Raw genomic sequence first — 14,031 nt, 5'->3', positions numbered from 1 at the left:
GTTGTGTGTTTTCAGCATTGGTTTCAGCTGGGTCTTTACTATGGATGTATGGTCAGTTGACTATGACTGGCTGCCAGATGCCCACTCAGCTGCTCCTGCTCCTGGGGTCTCCAGGGGTGACCTCCCCTGCCAAGGCCCTCCTCCTGCTGTCCCCTCAGGGCTTGGCAGGGCTGTTTCTCACCCGGTTCCCCTCCCTCAGCCCTGGCTGCCAGGCAGCATTTTGCCCTCCCTTGCCCAGGCTTTCCCCGGGGCTCTCACCCGCCTGCCTGTGGCTGAGGGGCTGAGCTGTGCCCTGTGCTGGGGCTGCTGGAGCCGCGGGAACTGGCTGTGCCCTTGCCACTACCAACATCTTGACATCTGCACCCAGGTACAGGTGTCAAGATGCATGGGCCCTGTCACTGATGGGGTAGTGCTTCATCCATGTCCTCCAACACCTCCCACTCCCAGCCATGGGGCACCACCCTGCCTGGCTGAGGCAATTACTGTGCTGTTGGCAGGTCTGTTCAGGTTACTGTGAAGGCACCTTGTGGAACGTATTGCAAGTACAAAAGCAGCATTTCCCCACTAAATTCTGATTCTGAATTTCTACATAAGCCTTCTGGAAGACGGAAGTCTTCAGAAATGCAGTTAAAAGGGTTGATCCTGTTTTTCTTGCAGAGATAATGCCGGAGTAGGACTTCAAAGAATGCTTGTCACTATCAGGCTGTGTGCTTGTATAGACACAATCTTTTGTTTGCGTGTGTTTGGCCTGAAAGCGTATCCCACTTGTCACTATGATGTGTTACTCTGTTACAAGCAAGTAATTATTTTAGAACAGAATGCAAAGTTCTCATTGCATTTTGATCAAAGGGACATGCAAATATTTCCTCATGGTTGCAGTGTGAATTATGCACAGGCACCCATATAGATGTTTTTCTTCTTTCTATGTCCATTAATCCAAATTGTCAGTAACATGAACAGAAGCTCAATTGAGATCTGCTTTGGAGTGGGTTCAGTTTTGGAAGAAGAGCATAAAGCTGTAGTGTCAATGCTTTTCTTTCTTTGCCTGTTGGCTAGGTTGTTTTTATCTTTCATCACTGGCTCATGGTGGCAGGGACCTAAAAAATGCCTAGAGTAAGAATTACTTTTCTTATTTCGTATAAAATTATGTATAGGTGTTGAAATTGTGGAGTAGTAGTTCTGAATACAGACCTCTGAAAATTATTTGTTTTCAATGTACTCGAAGAATGCTCTATGTTTAAATGGTTAGACTCTAGTTTAAGAAAAATAACAGAAAAAAGTACATATTTTTTAAAAAAACAGTATTTGCAATCTGATATATATTTTTTTATGTCAACACTTTTGAGACCAAGATTGTGATTTGTTTGAATCATTTTGATTTGTTTGAAGCATTTATTGGTCAGTGTGAAAATTTACTGTGAAAGCTGTCTGTGTTTGTCAAGTTAATTTTTCAGGGGTATGAAATTCAATCTTTGCAAGTTTAAATATTTAGCCTTGAGACTGGTAGCTAATGCACTTGCTATCAAAAACATTATAATTCAAATTGTAAGCATGGTGAATTATTTCAGCATTCATGTGGGTAATTTTTATTCTGTTTATGTGATTAATTCATGCTTGCTATGTTCCAGTGAACTGTAGGATGCTAAAATGAAGAAAAATATTTTATTTATTGATTTAAGCTGATTATTTAAATATATTGGATTAATTGAAGTAAGAAATTACTTGGATATCCTGAAAAAATTTAGTCCATCACATTTTTTTGATCCATTAGGCTTCAAAATATGTTAGTATGTTTGTTAAATTGTTAATAACTTGTTCAGATGTCCGCATACTTTGACATTCTTTGAAATAATGAAATTGCTGCATGTTGAAGTGGGAAAACAAAGCTCCTCCAGAAGCTTGTCCAATGCAAGTGGAGAGTTAGAAATTGGAACTGCTTAATGATTAATGCACTCACAACTCACCAGAAGTTTTGTGAAAAAATTTAAAATTTAGGGACACTTGTGAATGATTATTTAAAAATAAATTTGAAAATACTTATGCAACTGAAAGATCAGCCTCTGATTGGAGCTACCAAGTACTACAGTCACAGAAATTGATAATATGATAACTGGTTTTGCCAATTCTTAGTCGATAAGGGCCTAGTACTGTAAAAGTCAAAAAATCAGTTTCTGTGTGCCTGCTGATCTGTGTAAAGTTTTTACCATATCTTTGTGTTTTGGTTAGCTTTTGTATTCAAATAACTCTTTCTAAATTGAATGTGTCCTTTGTTCTCTTAGCTGGCCTTTTTTTTTTTTTTCCAGTGTGTGAAATATTTTTCATCAAGAAGTTTATAGTGTAGCTCAGGGTGATAGTTTTGCGTCTGGGAATATCTGGATGCATGTATAGATAGATATCACTGTGAGGATAAAAATCATGATGCAATGAAGATGACTCCTTTTTGAGGTAATTGATCTGGTGGGAGTGGGTTGACAGAAGCCTAAACGTGAACCAGCTGTGCGTCCTGACAGTGCTGAAGGCTAACAATGTTCTGCGTTCCATCAATGGGAGTATAACCAGCAGGTGGAGTGATTATTCCCTATTCTTTGACACTTATTAGTATTCCATGTGTGGAATACTATGTCAAATTTTGGCTCTCCTAGTAAAAGAATGTTGATAAACTTGAGTGAATCCAGTGGACAGCCAGCAGGATAGTCAGGGGACTGGAGCACGAAATGTAGGGAAGAGACTGAGAGGGTTGTGCTTGTTCAGCCCGCAGAAGAGATGGTGTGAAGAGGCCTAGTAAAACATACATGGTAAAAAAATGAGAGTTAAGTCCTAAATTGAAGCATGGAGCTTCCAGTTCTGGAGGGGGAAAAATTCCTATTAAGATGAGTAAGCAGTGAAATCAGTTTCCCAGAGACACTGCAAGATCTCCATGCTTGGAGTCTGTCAAGACCTTGTTGGATAAGGCCCTGAGCAGCCTTGTCTAAATTCATTGCTGTCCCTGCTTTGAGCAGATTATTGAAGTGGGGCCTCTTGAGGTGCCTTTCAAAGTTAAAGGTATTGTGAATATATGGAATGCTAAATGATGAGTGCAATGCAGGACACACTATAGCTACTGTGCAAGTGCTGTAAACTGCTGAGAAGAGTTTGGTGCAGAGCTACAAAAACTACAAATTTGGAGGCAGAATTACTGTTGTGAAGTTTTACACTATGCAATTTTTGTAGAAATCTGAAAAGAAATATTCATATTCAGAATATAATTTGCATCTAATAGCTATGTAAAAAGTATCTTTATGTATATGACTACTGCAAGGTTTTATAGAAAATACATACAAATTCTACTGCATACTGAGAGTCTCCTGCCTTCTTTTCTCTAAGGCAAGGAGTGAATTTTCCTTTAAATGTCCTACATGTGCACATTTGAATGATTTTGGTTTATTTATACTTGTGTCCTTCCTAGGTTTCTATTCCACTTCTAGTGTTTAAGCATCTTCCGTCTTGAAAGAAAGTAACTCTCTGAGTGCCTGACTGCTTCTAATCATGGACTGCTTCACTTTTTTCCCTCCTGCTTAAGATAGATGGTGTTGTTTTTAGTTTTCCACTCAATTTTTTCCCACTCAAGTATTTTTGTTTGTCTTGATAGATTGGTTGTTAAAACATTTTGCTGTCACACCACTGACAGCACAGGCCGATTCTGTCAGAATTCTGGGGTGAAAGCTATTGTTTCTTCAGTTAAAAGTAATTTTGTTCTTGAAGGTTTGTTTCCTCCACAGACAGTCACTGATTGTTTGAAATAATTTTTTCTGGTCTGCTAACAAGAAAAAGGAATGTCTCCAAATCTAGTGTCATATCCATATTAATTAGTACTACTACAATTAATCATTATAATTATATATTTCACTGTTTCCCTTCTATTAACATGGTTAAAGGAGAGGAGGAAAAAACACTTGTATGCCTGTTCCACTGCAGATGCATATGACATATGGTAATAGGATCCCTGTAGAATAGGAAGTATTGGGTGGTGAGGAGCAACTGGGAAAGAAATAGGAGTGGGAAGGGAGGTAAGTTGTTTGGAAATTGAAAGGAGGAAACTTCTGGTTGGCACATGGTGTTGGTGGCTTGAAAGCTTTAGTCATTTATTCTCAGGAGGTATGCACACTTAGTTTGGGCATTGAGAAATAGTAGGACAGAATGTATCATGATCATTTAGCAGAACAGGTGCTGAAGATCAGTTCTGGAAGCAGTACCACATTGTCTTCTTCATGAGAGTTGAGGAGAACACTTTAAAAAAGCCAAAGGTGTCCCCTAAAACACCCATGTGCTTTGCAACTATACGATTATATTGTCACTGTGGTGCTATTTATTCACCTCTTCACCTTTTTATGTGTTTTGCTTTTTCTCTTAGTTTAAAGATATTGTCATCTGTTGTGATCAGGGGGTTTGTACTGGAACCATATCACACACTTTTTGGATGCCTGAACAATAAGTAATAATAATAATAATATTATTGCTGTGACTTGTTAAATGTTTGCTACATTTCAGCCCTTTGCTGACATGTCAGGGTTGTCGAAGTGCAAATATGTGGGTTTACTGATACAAATCAATTGATGATTGTTTTCAAACTCCTTTCTCAGAAGTCTGACTTCCACCCTGTATCTTCTAAAATCCGTATTAGAGAAGAGAAGCTTTGGGTGTGGAGTAAGTATGAGTATCTTGTTCTGAGATGCTAGGAATTACTACGCAACTTCATACAGTACCAAGTCCAGTCCTTTCTTTATACATTTGAGATTTGAAGCATTTCCTGACTCCTCTTGCACAGTGGATTGATTAAAAAAAAAAACAAAACAACAATCAAAACCCATAACTGTTACTGACCTGACTTAATACCAGAATTTTAAACTGAGGGCTGATTAGATAGTTAATGAAACAAGCAGATTAATTTTAAATAGGAAGATGATTTAAAAAAATGAGGTGTTCATTAAGCTGGGAAAGCATTTCTTTCACTGAACCTGTTTCCCTCTGCATGTAGAAGTAAATGCCTAGAAGTTTAGGTGTTTTTAGTATGCTAGTTGCATACTAAATGTTTCCCCTCAGAAAACTGGGATGTGTGGATAGATGATTAGATATGGATGTGGTATAGGCATACCTTCTCAAAAATGCTGGTTTAGAAGGTGACACAGTGTTAAACACTTAATGTTTACTTAAAAAGAACCAAAAAACCAACTCTAATCCCTCCAAATCCCAAAACACTACAGAGAAATGAAGTATTGACAATTAAAAATGAATTTAACGCTCCATCTTCTGCACTGGAATTAGGAATCTTACTGGATTAAAATAAAATTAAATAGTTTTGAGGTGGAATTTTTAGTTTACTCTGGAAAAATTTGGAGGGAGAGGATGTAGATATCTTTGGCGGTTTTTGTTGTTTTGGTGGTTTGGTTTGGTTTCTGTCTACTGTTGTATTTTCAGGTCTATATATAGGATCTATGTTGCTTTAGCATTCATTGATTTCTCTCAAAAGTGAGTTTGACAGGCCTTGGTCTTTTTAATGGAAGCAAATTCTTCCTTTAAAAATAATCATTGTAAAGATTGTTTTCCAAAATGTGAAGCATTACTGCTGGGATGGCTAACATAAAAAGTAAATAAACATAGTCTTCTGGTTTTTTACATGAAATCCCAGTTTAAATATCAAAAGACTTAATTATAGGAACACAACTTCATTATGAGTTGTGGAAGTGAGGGCCATCTTTTCTTTTTCCCTTTCATCCATTTGATAATGCCATTTCAGTTATCAGAGAGAAGCAGATTGTTTGATTTGTAATGTCTAATTTTGGCTTTTGTCTGAATAAGCAGAGCCAATCTGAATTCATTTCATTAAAGAAATAAGAGGAAATTGAGCGTTCAACTTGTAACTCCAGTTGAGGGTGCACTCTGCGGGGTTTCACTTGTTTAACTTGCTGAAGAAGAGACTCAAAACAGAGATTTTGAACTGGACTGTATTGTAAGGAATTTAGAATTTTTAGCAGAAGTATTTATGTGGACCATGAGACCTGTACTGATTCCCTGTAGAGAGAAAGACCAAAACTGAAGCATTCAAAATGGTAATGGTAATGGTTTGTCACACCGAAGTTTCTGAATAAAATAAAGCTGTTAATAAATGTCATGCATGGTAATTCAGTATAGTATTCTAGTTAAACATTTGCATCTTTCTGCCACTCTTATAGATTAGAGGGGACTGTTGAACATTAGTGGTAACAAGATGCACCTCCTATGCATGCTAATGGATTATAACTTTTTATAGGTGCAATTTATACCTGTCTCTCAGTGGATTGGGAAAGTGGTGCATGAGGAACAGATCGTTAAGCACCAGTAGCCAAGCTTTGCTAATTAGCACGTCTTCTAGTGCCAGCTCTCTTTTGTCCACTGAGAATATAAATTATTCTTATTTTCTCTCTCAATCTTTTGGGCTTCTTAAGCAATGTATCTCTTTGACTGGAAGGTAGAGACTGCAGATTTGTAGTTTTCAATTCTCATGATTAATTGAAGAACATACATGGTTTATTCAAAAGCAGGGATGTTGCCAAAAATGATCTAATTGGTTAAATAAATAACCCTAAGCTTTTATTACTCAAAGTGTTTTTTATTGAATTATTAATGCTATATCACCCTCCAAATCAGTAAGAGTTAATGTCTGATTTGCCTGAGGCTATTAATATTTTTCAAATCAGTGGTAAATTGCTATGATGACTTTTTTTGCTGACTTGTACCTCATTGTATTTGTTCGCTTGGTAAAATGGTGTTGATTGTAAAAAAGCACTGAAAATTTGAGCTTGTTCTGGTTGGGTTTTTTTGTGCCTGAAGAAATATTTAATTCTGTTCATAAAATTGGTTATGAAGTGCATTTTTGGACAGGGGAAACAAAAAGGAGGAAATATTTTTTGAGAACCATGTGGCATAAGTAGGATTCAAAAGCAGACAAGCATAATGAATTTATTTAGCACCTTTGCTGAGAAAAAAAGAGTAGGAATTTGAGCATTATATGATTTCATGGTGATAAATAGTATTTCCATATGTGAACAAAGTGTACAAAGAAGTGATGCAGCATAGTGTGAAATGGTTCTGAGCAAGTGCCCAGAAAAAAAAGATGAAATAGGCTCTGACCTATGCAAGGCACTAAAGGTCTTGAAAATCAAGTTTGAATCCTGTTTCTTTATGTCTGGTTAATTCTGGAAAAGACAGTAAAGCATCACTAATGTACAGGAGTAAGATAGAAAATCATTTGGTTAAATATATCAGATCTTCATCTATAGAAATTCTTCTCAACCCCCCACAGAACAGACTTTATCATCATGAGGAGTTGGATTATGGACCAAGCTTCTAGAGAGACAGGAGTGTGTATCAAGATGTGCATTGCTGTGCCTGCACATCGAGGCTATTGTCTGAAGGGACGTATCTCTCCTGAAGAGCAACAAAATATTCAGCATCTGTGCTAAGTTCTGGCCAGCTGGCACCTAGAATAGAAAAAACCCACAATCGAACAAAAGAACAAAACCAAACTTTGTTGCAGCTTGCTTCTTTTAAAGAAGATAGTGGGAACTTTCTTGAAACAAATAATGAGAACGAACTACTTGACATGATGAATTAGCCATAGCAGCAATACCACTGAGACTTATGAATCCAAAAGCCTTGAATTCAAACAATGGAAAATAGCATGATGCCTATCTACGTTTGCCCAGTAAACATCATGATCTGTGATCTTTGTATGTGGTGATGCAGCTATTAAGGATTTAAATCTCTGGTTTGCCTAATGTGTGGGCTTACATTTTTAGGAATAAGAAACATATTTATTGTTACAGAGAAAAAGTTGGGCATGTAGATTTTATTATATTATTTATATTTTTACTCCAAAGTGCAAAAATGGTGTTTATTGACCACCATTAAACACACAGCAGGATTTTTTTTTTCCCCAATAATATTGCAACCAGATAGTTCTAATATTATTAGCAGCTTGTTTGTGCAGGAAGAGAAGGTTCATAAATCCAATAAATTATTCTGCATTGCTTTTTTTTTTTCCTTTGAATTGAAGTTTTTATAGCTATATCTGAATTCTAGTAATATCTGTTCTGGACACTTCACCTACTTCTGTGTAGCACTTCTACAAGCCAGAACTGGAACTTAAACAGAAAGTCATGATTTCCTTTCTGTGGTCACTGACTTGCTGCAGAACCATTGGGTCCATCACACAGTTGATCTTTCAACTGTATTTGATCAGCTGACACTTGGCCATGACCTCCTAGCTGCTACTGTGAGACAGTCCAGGTAGGATGACTTAGTGTATGTTTTGTTATGTTGTTTATTTTTTTTCTGATAAAATGGGAACAGGACTCACCCTTGTTCATCTCTCAATATCTGACAAATCACATTTATGCTACTGATTTACCCTTTAAAGAGTAATCCTTTAGTTCTTGGAAGCTGGTTGGTTTCACCCATGTGAAATGGCAGTAATGCAAAAATCTGCCTTATGCTCCTTGTAAATATGAGTTTATATGACAGAAGGCACAGCACTTCTCTACTCACTGTCTTACCAACTATATCAAAGGATATGCTGCATAAAGCTTTTAATACTTCATTCTTAATTTGGAGGAAATGATGAAGTAAATGAGTGCCAGGCTCTAGTTACTGTCTAAGTCGAGGGCCTCTCTGCTTACCTGGAAAGTTTCCTTTTCTTCCTTTTCCCCCCAAATGTTCTTGCAGCTTGTGATGCTGAGGACCCTACAAGAGAGACGGTATCTTGTATATACAGGCATAATAGTGTCAGTTAACTGTACTTGAATTTTTCTCTTGCATTTTAACAAAAACAAGGCATATCTCACATTTAATCTTTCCCTCTGATTTCTTCTTGTTAGTTCTGGGTTTCTTTGTTTTGTTCTGTACGCGTATGCACCCTCTTCTGATTAGAGTGCTGCTGAATGCAACGCAAATCTATTAACTTAGTTCAGTGATGTGCAAATGCCTTTGCTGTTATTCTGCTGGACCCAAACTATCTGTAAGTATAACCATTTGGTGTGTTAGCTGTGTACTTTCTAGTGCTCTGGGCTTTTAGAGAAATTGATTGAATTGGCTCTGATGCCAGACCAGCATTGACTTTTTTGGAGACTGGATCTTTGCTGGAACTATCAAGACCTCTAAAAACCTTTGTACTTATGGATACCGGGAAATTTGAAAGAAGAACTAGAAGACCAGAGGTACCTACCAATTAAGAGGTAAAATCTAATCAGAAAGTTCAAATACTAATTTGGGTTAGACGGTTTTAAAATATTGCCTTTTTTAAAACAGGTGATAATTTTTCCTTAAACTTCTAAAACCAGTTTAGTTGCTAAATTCTATTCTGGTCAAAAGTGGATGAGATATTTAATCATAACTGGTATTTCAGTACTGGCAGTAGTTCAGGTGTTGGCATGTGCTCTGCTGTCCCTGCTTGAACTGTGACCCTACCAGGCATTGCATCTCAGCATGGTTTGCGTCAAACTTTGTGCATTCCTGTGAGTTGCTGGTCTCACTATTCTAAATATAAAAGCTAAGCTTGTGCTTGTAACTCTCCTATGTTCTTTTTAAGTATGTGAAAGTTTTTTCGAATATATCCATTTGGTGGTATTTTTACTCTTCTTTTTTTTTCTTTCCTGTGGTGATATGTTTGCATACATTTTTGATGAGTAATGTCTTCCTAGAATGCAAAACATGAAAAGATTAATATCTATATTAAATAATTGGCTGATTAACTTAGTTTTTGTAATTCTCATCATGTTTTTTTTTATTGACATGTGTTAGCTATTACATAATTTTTTTAAAGTACAAAAAAGATTTCAGAGATGGTGATTTTTAACCTTCTTATCTGTGTGGAATGAGCAGCCTATTTCATTGTTATTTTGGATACTCTGACACTGACTTCAGTCAGGAGAGACTATACAGCTGAATACACTTAGGCCTAATACAGGGTATTGTCAGTACATCCTTAATGCTTTGACACTTTCCCAAATTTGTCATCTGGAAATCATGAGACAAATGAAAATGGTTTATTACTATCTTGTCATAATTGCTTCTTCATCCTTGCTTCTTGCTTTTCAGCTTCAACATCATGTGGTTGATGATCTGCACATGCATCTTTTGAGTTGTACTTGCTTCTTCCTCATCCATACGCAATGTATTTCCTACTTACCTCTATATTTTATTGAAATGTCTGTTTGGAAGAGAGGAGGTGTTTGCTCTTATAAGGAGGGGTAAGATAGTAGAGTCCAATTACATGGACTTGTAGCTTGTGTGTTTTCAGCTAGTTAAGCAATAGCTTCATGGCAGTAAACCAGTTGACTCAAGGGGAATAATGCTGTAAAGATGATTATCATAAAAACATGGACTTTAATAAAGAACTTTGAAGATAAGAAACAATGAAACCAGTATCATCTTTGTCCTTTGATTTTTATCTTTACTTTTCAATGCGAAGTCTAAAGTGGTAAATTTTATGTTTACAGTGAATTTTCGAGCAGCTTGAACAGACTGGATCATATTTCCCTATATATAAGGGCTTGCTTTCTTCTAGACTAAGGGGATAGAAAGTACTGTATGTGTGCTCAGAAGAGTATCCTCTTGTCCGTTGTGTGCATCTGTGTGTGTAGACATGGGATGTATGATGGTTGAACTGCAGTGATGTCAGTAGATGTGAACACAAGGTGAGCCATATTTGTCTATAGTCTGCTGTAATGTTTTAGAAGTACAAAATGTTGGAGAAGCAGGGGATTCAAGATGATGGAAATCTTATGACTGAGGAGTTAGGTTTCTAAAGCAGTTCCTATCTGTTCAACATATGAAGCTAGAGAAAAATAAAACAAGCAATGATGGTTTTATATGCTCTAGTCTCATTATAAATAAATAAATAATAAAAAAGGAGAAGCATGATGCTGGGAAAAAGCAGATATTGTGAAATAACACAGACAGTCATGTTGGAATAATTTCTTTGTGTGAGTCTAGAAAAATAACTCTAGATAATACTGATGCAAAGCCCATTAAGATCATGACATGTGCATCACAGACCAATTTCAACTATAAATAAATATTAGTTCCCTATCTTCAAGAAGATTTGGTCTGAAGCTAAACCTATGTTGTCTGAGATTAAATTTCTGCCATCATAATAGGTGCCAAATCCTATGTGTTTTGCTGAAGTACAGAATTGGGAAAAAACCCCGTTGATCCTTAAAAAAGAAAATGTACTTTTGTTATTATGGGAAATCAGGATATGAATGTCAGTGAGCTGTTATATCCATATTCCTGGAAATGCAAATGATATGGAATGATTGTGTGATTGTCTTTCCCACACACTCTGTGTGAGCTTTGGAAATGGACTTTTTTTAGGGCTAGTTTCTTCTCTTGTATTACTCACACCACAGGGGCACAGGTTTCTATAAACTGGGTTTTGCTATGTTGATGTGATATGGTACTGCAGACTGAAATATGTGTTCTGAAGATGCTTGTATTATTTTACAGCTCTGCATTTCTCAAGTCCCTGGTTACTGTTAGAAGAACTGGAATTTCTGTTTGTTTTGACTGGCAAGTAGTAGTATTAACAGGCTGATGCCGTTATGGGTACTTAATGAGGAATATATTAGTGGTTGATAACGCTGCAGTTAGTGCTCTGCATTTTATAAGTATTAAGTAAATATTCAGTGTTTAGTGTTAAATGTTAAGGGAAAATAGTGAAGCCTTGTTTTTTAAAAAAAGCTTCTCAGTGGGGAGAAGCATTGATTGCATGGTGATAATAAATGCTAAGCAACCTTTACTTCTTTTTGCTCCCACTATCAATTTGTTTTGGCATTTTTTTTTAAAATGCCTACATGTAAGTAATTGAGAGTACAATGTATTTACCTTGAGTTAGTAATGGAATGCTCTTAGTATTAGAAATAAATGGATGCTGACCTAGTTTCATGAAATCAAATACTGTAGGTATGTAGCTATTTCTGGTGAGAGATTTTTAAAAATGGAAATAGAAATGAATTTAGGTTTCTTATTATATGCATCTCAGGAAGGTTGTGTTTTCTGTAATTGTATAAATTGTTAGGTATTACTCATTTTTGGCTGTGTGCCTCGTAAAAGCATGCCCGTTCCTGTTTTTCATAATGCAAGCCAAGATGGGCAGTTTAGCAGGCAATCTCTAAGCTGACAGAATGCCAGCTTTATAGAGAAAAACGCTTCTGATGCATAAGTGATGAGCAGAACACTTTTTTTTTATTGAAGCTGGGTAAGTTCAATGCATAGGAAATGCAAGTTAGAGATAACTGAGTAATACCTTCTTTGTAACCTTTAAAGCAGCCATCACACTGAAAACTCTGCTGTGTTACTGTACAGAGAAACTGTCCTGATGTGGCATTTGTTTTCATCTGCTGTACACTTACAGTAGCAAGCCATCTGTGACTTTTCATGCTAGATAGTTACACTGTCTTAGAAGATACACAGGGAATTTTTGCAGCTCTATCTCAGCTTAAAAGCTCAAACATAGTAAGTCATGAAGTTCCTGTCTAAAAAAGAAAAATTACATTGAAACTGGAAATGTTGAGCTGTATTCTCGTACACACTCTTCTAATAAATATGTAACTTTATTTTTTAATTGCTTAATGACAGAGACAAGCACTTATTAAAATAAGTTAAAATGATTTATTTTAATATTTTTGTTTGGGTTTTTTTTAAGCTCTCAATGTTAGGTTTTGTGTAGATATGTTTTGAATATTTAACACATATACAGTAAGTGACTAGACATTGTTTTATACAGGAAAAAAAGCACTATAGGAACAGTTATAAGAGGGATTCTAGTGAAGATGAGTGGCGAGCCAGGAAGACTTTTACATTGGTTACTTAGTTCTTAAGAAGAGAGATGCAATTCCTCTGTTTCTGCTTTAGCAAAAAAAGTGTGGTATTGTGCAGAGATATCAGACCATATTTTTATATAAAAAATTATTTCCTGAATAGAGTCTTATAAGTCATAAAGACTTGTAATATTGTTTTGTTTCTTTGCTTTAAGATACTCAGAGGAGTTGTGTTGTGTGGCCTTCCCGGCATGTCCGTTTAGATGTGCCTGGCCTTGCTTGGGTGTTAAAACTGGACACTTGAGCATCCAGAGCAGCTACCATTTGTCCAATCTCGCCTGGTGCCATTCCTTTCACAGCAGACAAGTTTCATCCTCTCTGTACTCCTCAGGTTCTGTTGAGGGTGATCTTCTGTGACCCATTCAGATACATAATTCATTAGTTTATTGAACTACAATAATTAATTGTTTATGGTTTATAGGAGGTCATCCTATCTGAGGTATTGCTTATTTGTGAATTATAACTGGTCATTTCTAATTGTACATGGCTACTGTACTAATCACTGTGTTTCCAGTTCCATAGGATGACTGGCTATTTTCCTAATATAAATCAGCTACATTAAATAGAATATTTTACTGAGCTTATTGAAATCAATGAAAGGACTGAAATACTTAATACTGAATACAGAGTTGATTTTCTTTGTGATGCTTTTTTGATGTTTTAGAATGCTTTTCATTGAGATATGGGTGAAGAAGTTTCTCTTTAATGGATACTTAATTAATATGAAACCACTTCATTGATGTTGAGATTTTCTTTAATCATTGTGGTATAATAAAAGCTGCATAAATAGGAAATAATAAGACTTGTTTCTTGCTTAAAGGGATTTTTGACTTATATTGAAAAAAGATTTATGGTCTTTATATGAAGAATTTATCTCTTGTTGGTGCTTTTCTTTTTTAAGGATTTGGACTAATTAACTAGGAATTTTAATGTAAGAAGATAGGCTCTGACAAGTGTGAAAAGCCATGATACTTCATTTTATTCTAATACTTTTATTTTTGTATTTTCTTGCCATGTGCAAATTAATTTTTATTTAGTTGATACAACTTTTCATCCACAATCCAGCAATGTATTTATGGTGTTCTGTTTTATGAAAAGTGAACCTTTTTATCTTAAACAACTGCATCTCTTTGAAGAT

General features: G+C 36.1%; 1 protein-coding gene across 6 annotated transcripts in view; it reads left to right on the top strand.

The window, feature by feature from the left end:
- The window catches only part of SEMA5A (semaphorin 5A), a 338,112-nt gene that overhangs the window by 49,569 nt on the left and 274,512 nt on the right, over positions 1–14,031 (top strand). The gene's annotated exons all lie outside the window — the stretch shown is intronic.

This window comes from Pseudopipra pipra, chromosome 1 (genome assembly GCF_036250125.1).
Source record: "Pseudopipra pipra isolate bDixPip1 chromosome 1, bDixPip1.hap1, whole genome shotgun sequence".
Lineage (NCBI taxonomy): Eukaryota > Metazoa > Chordata > Aves > Passeriformes > Pipridae > Pseudopipra > Pseudopipra pipra.
This window is presented reverse-complemented; position numbering and strand designations above follow the sequence as displayed.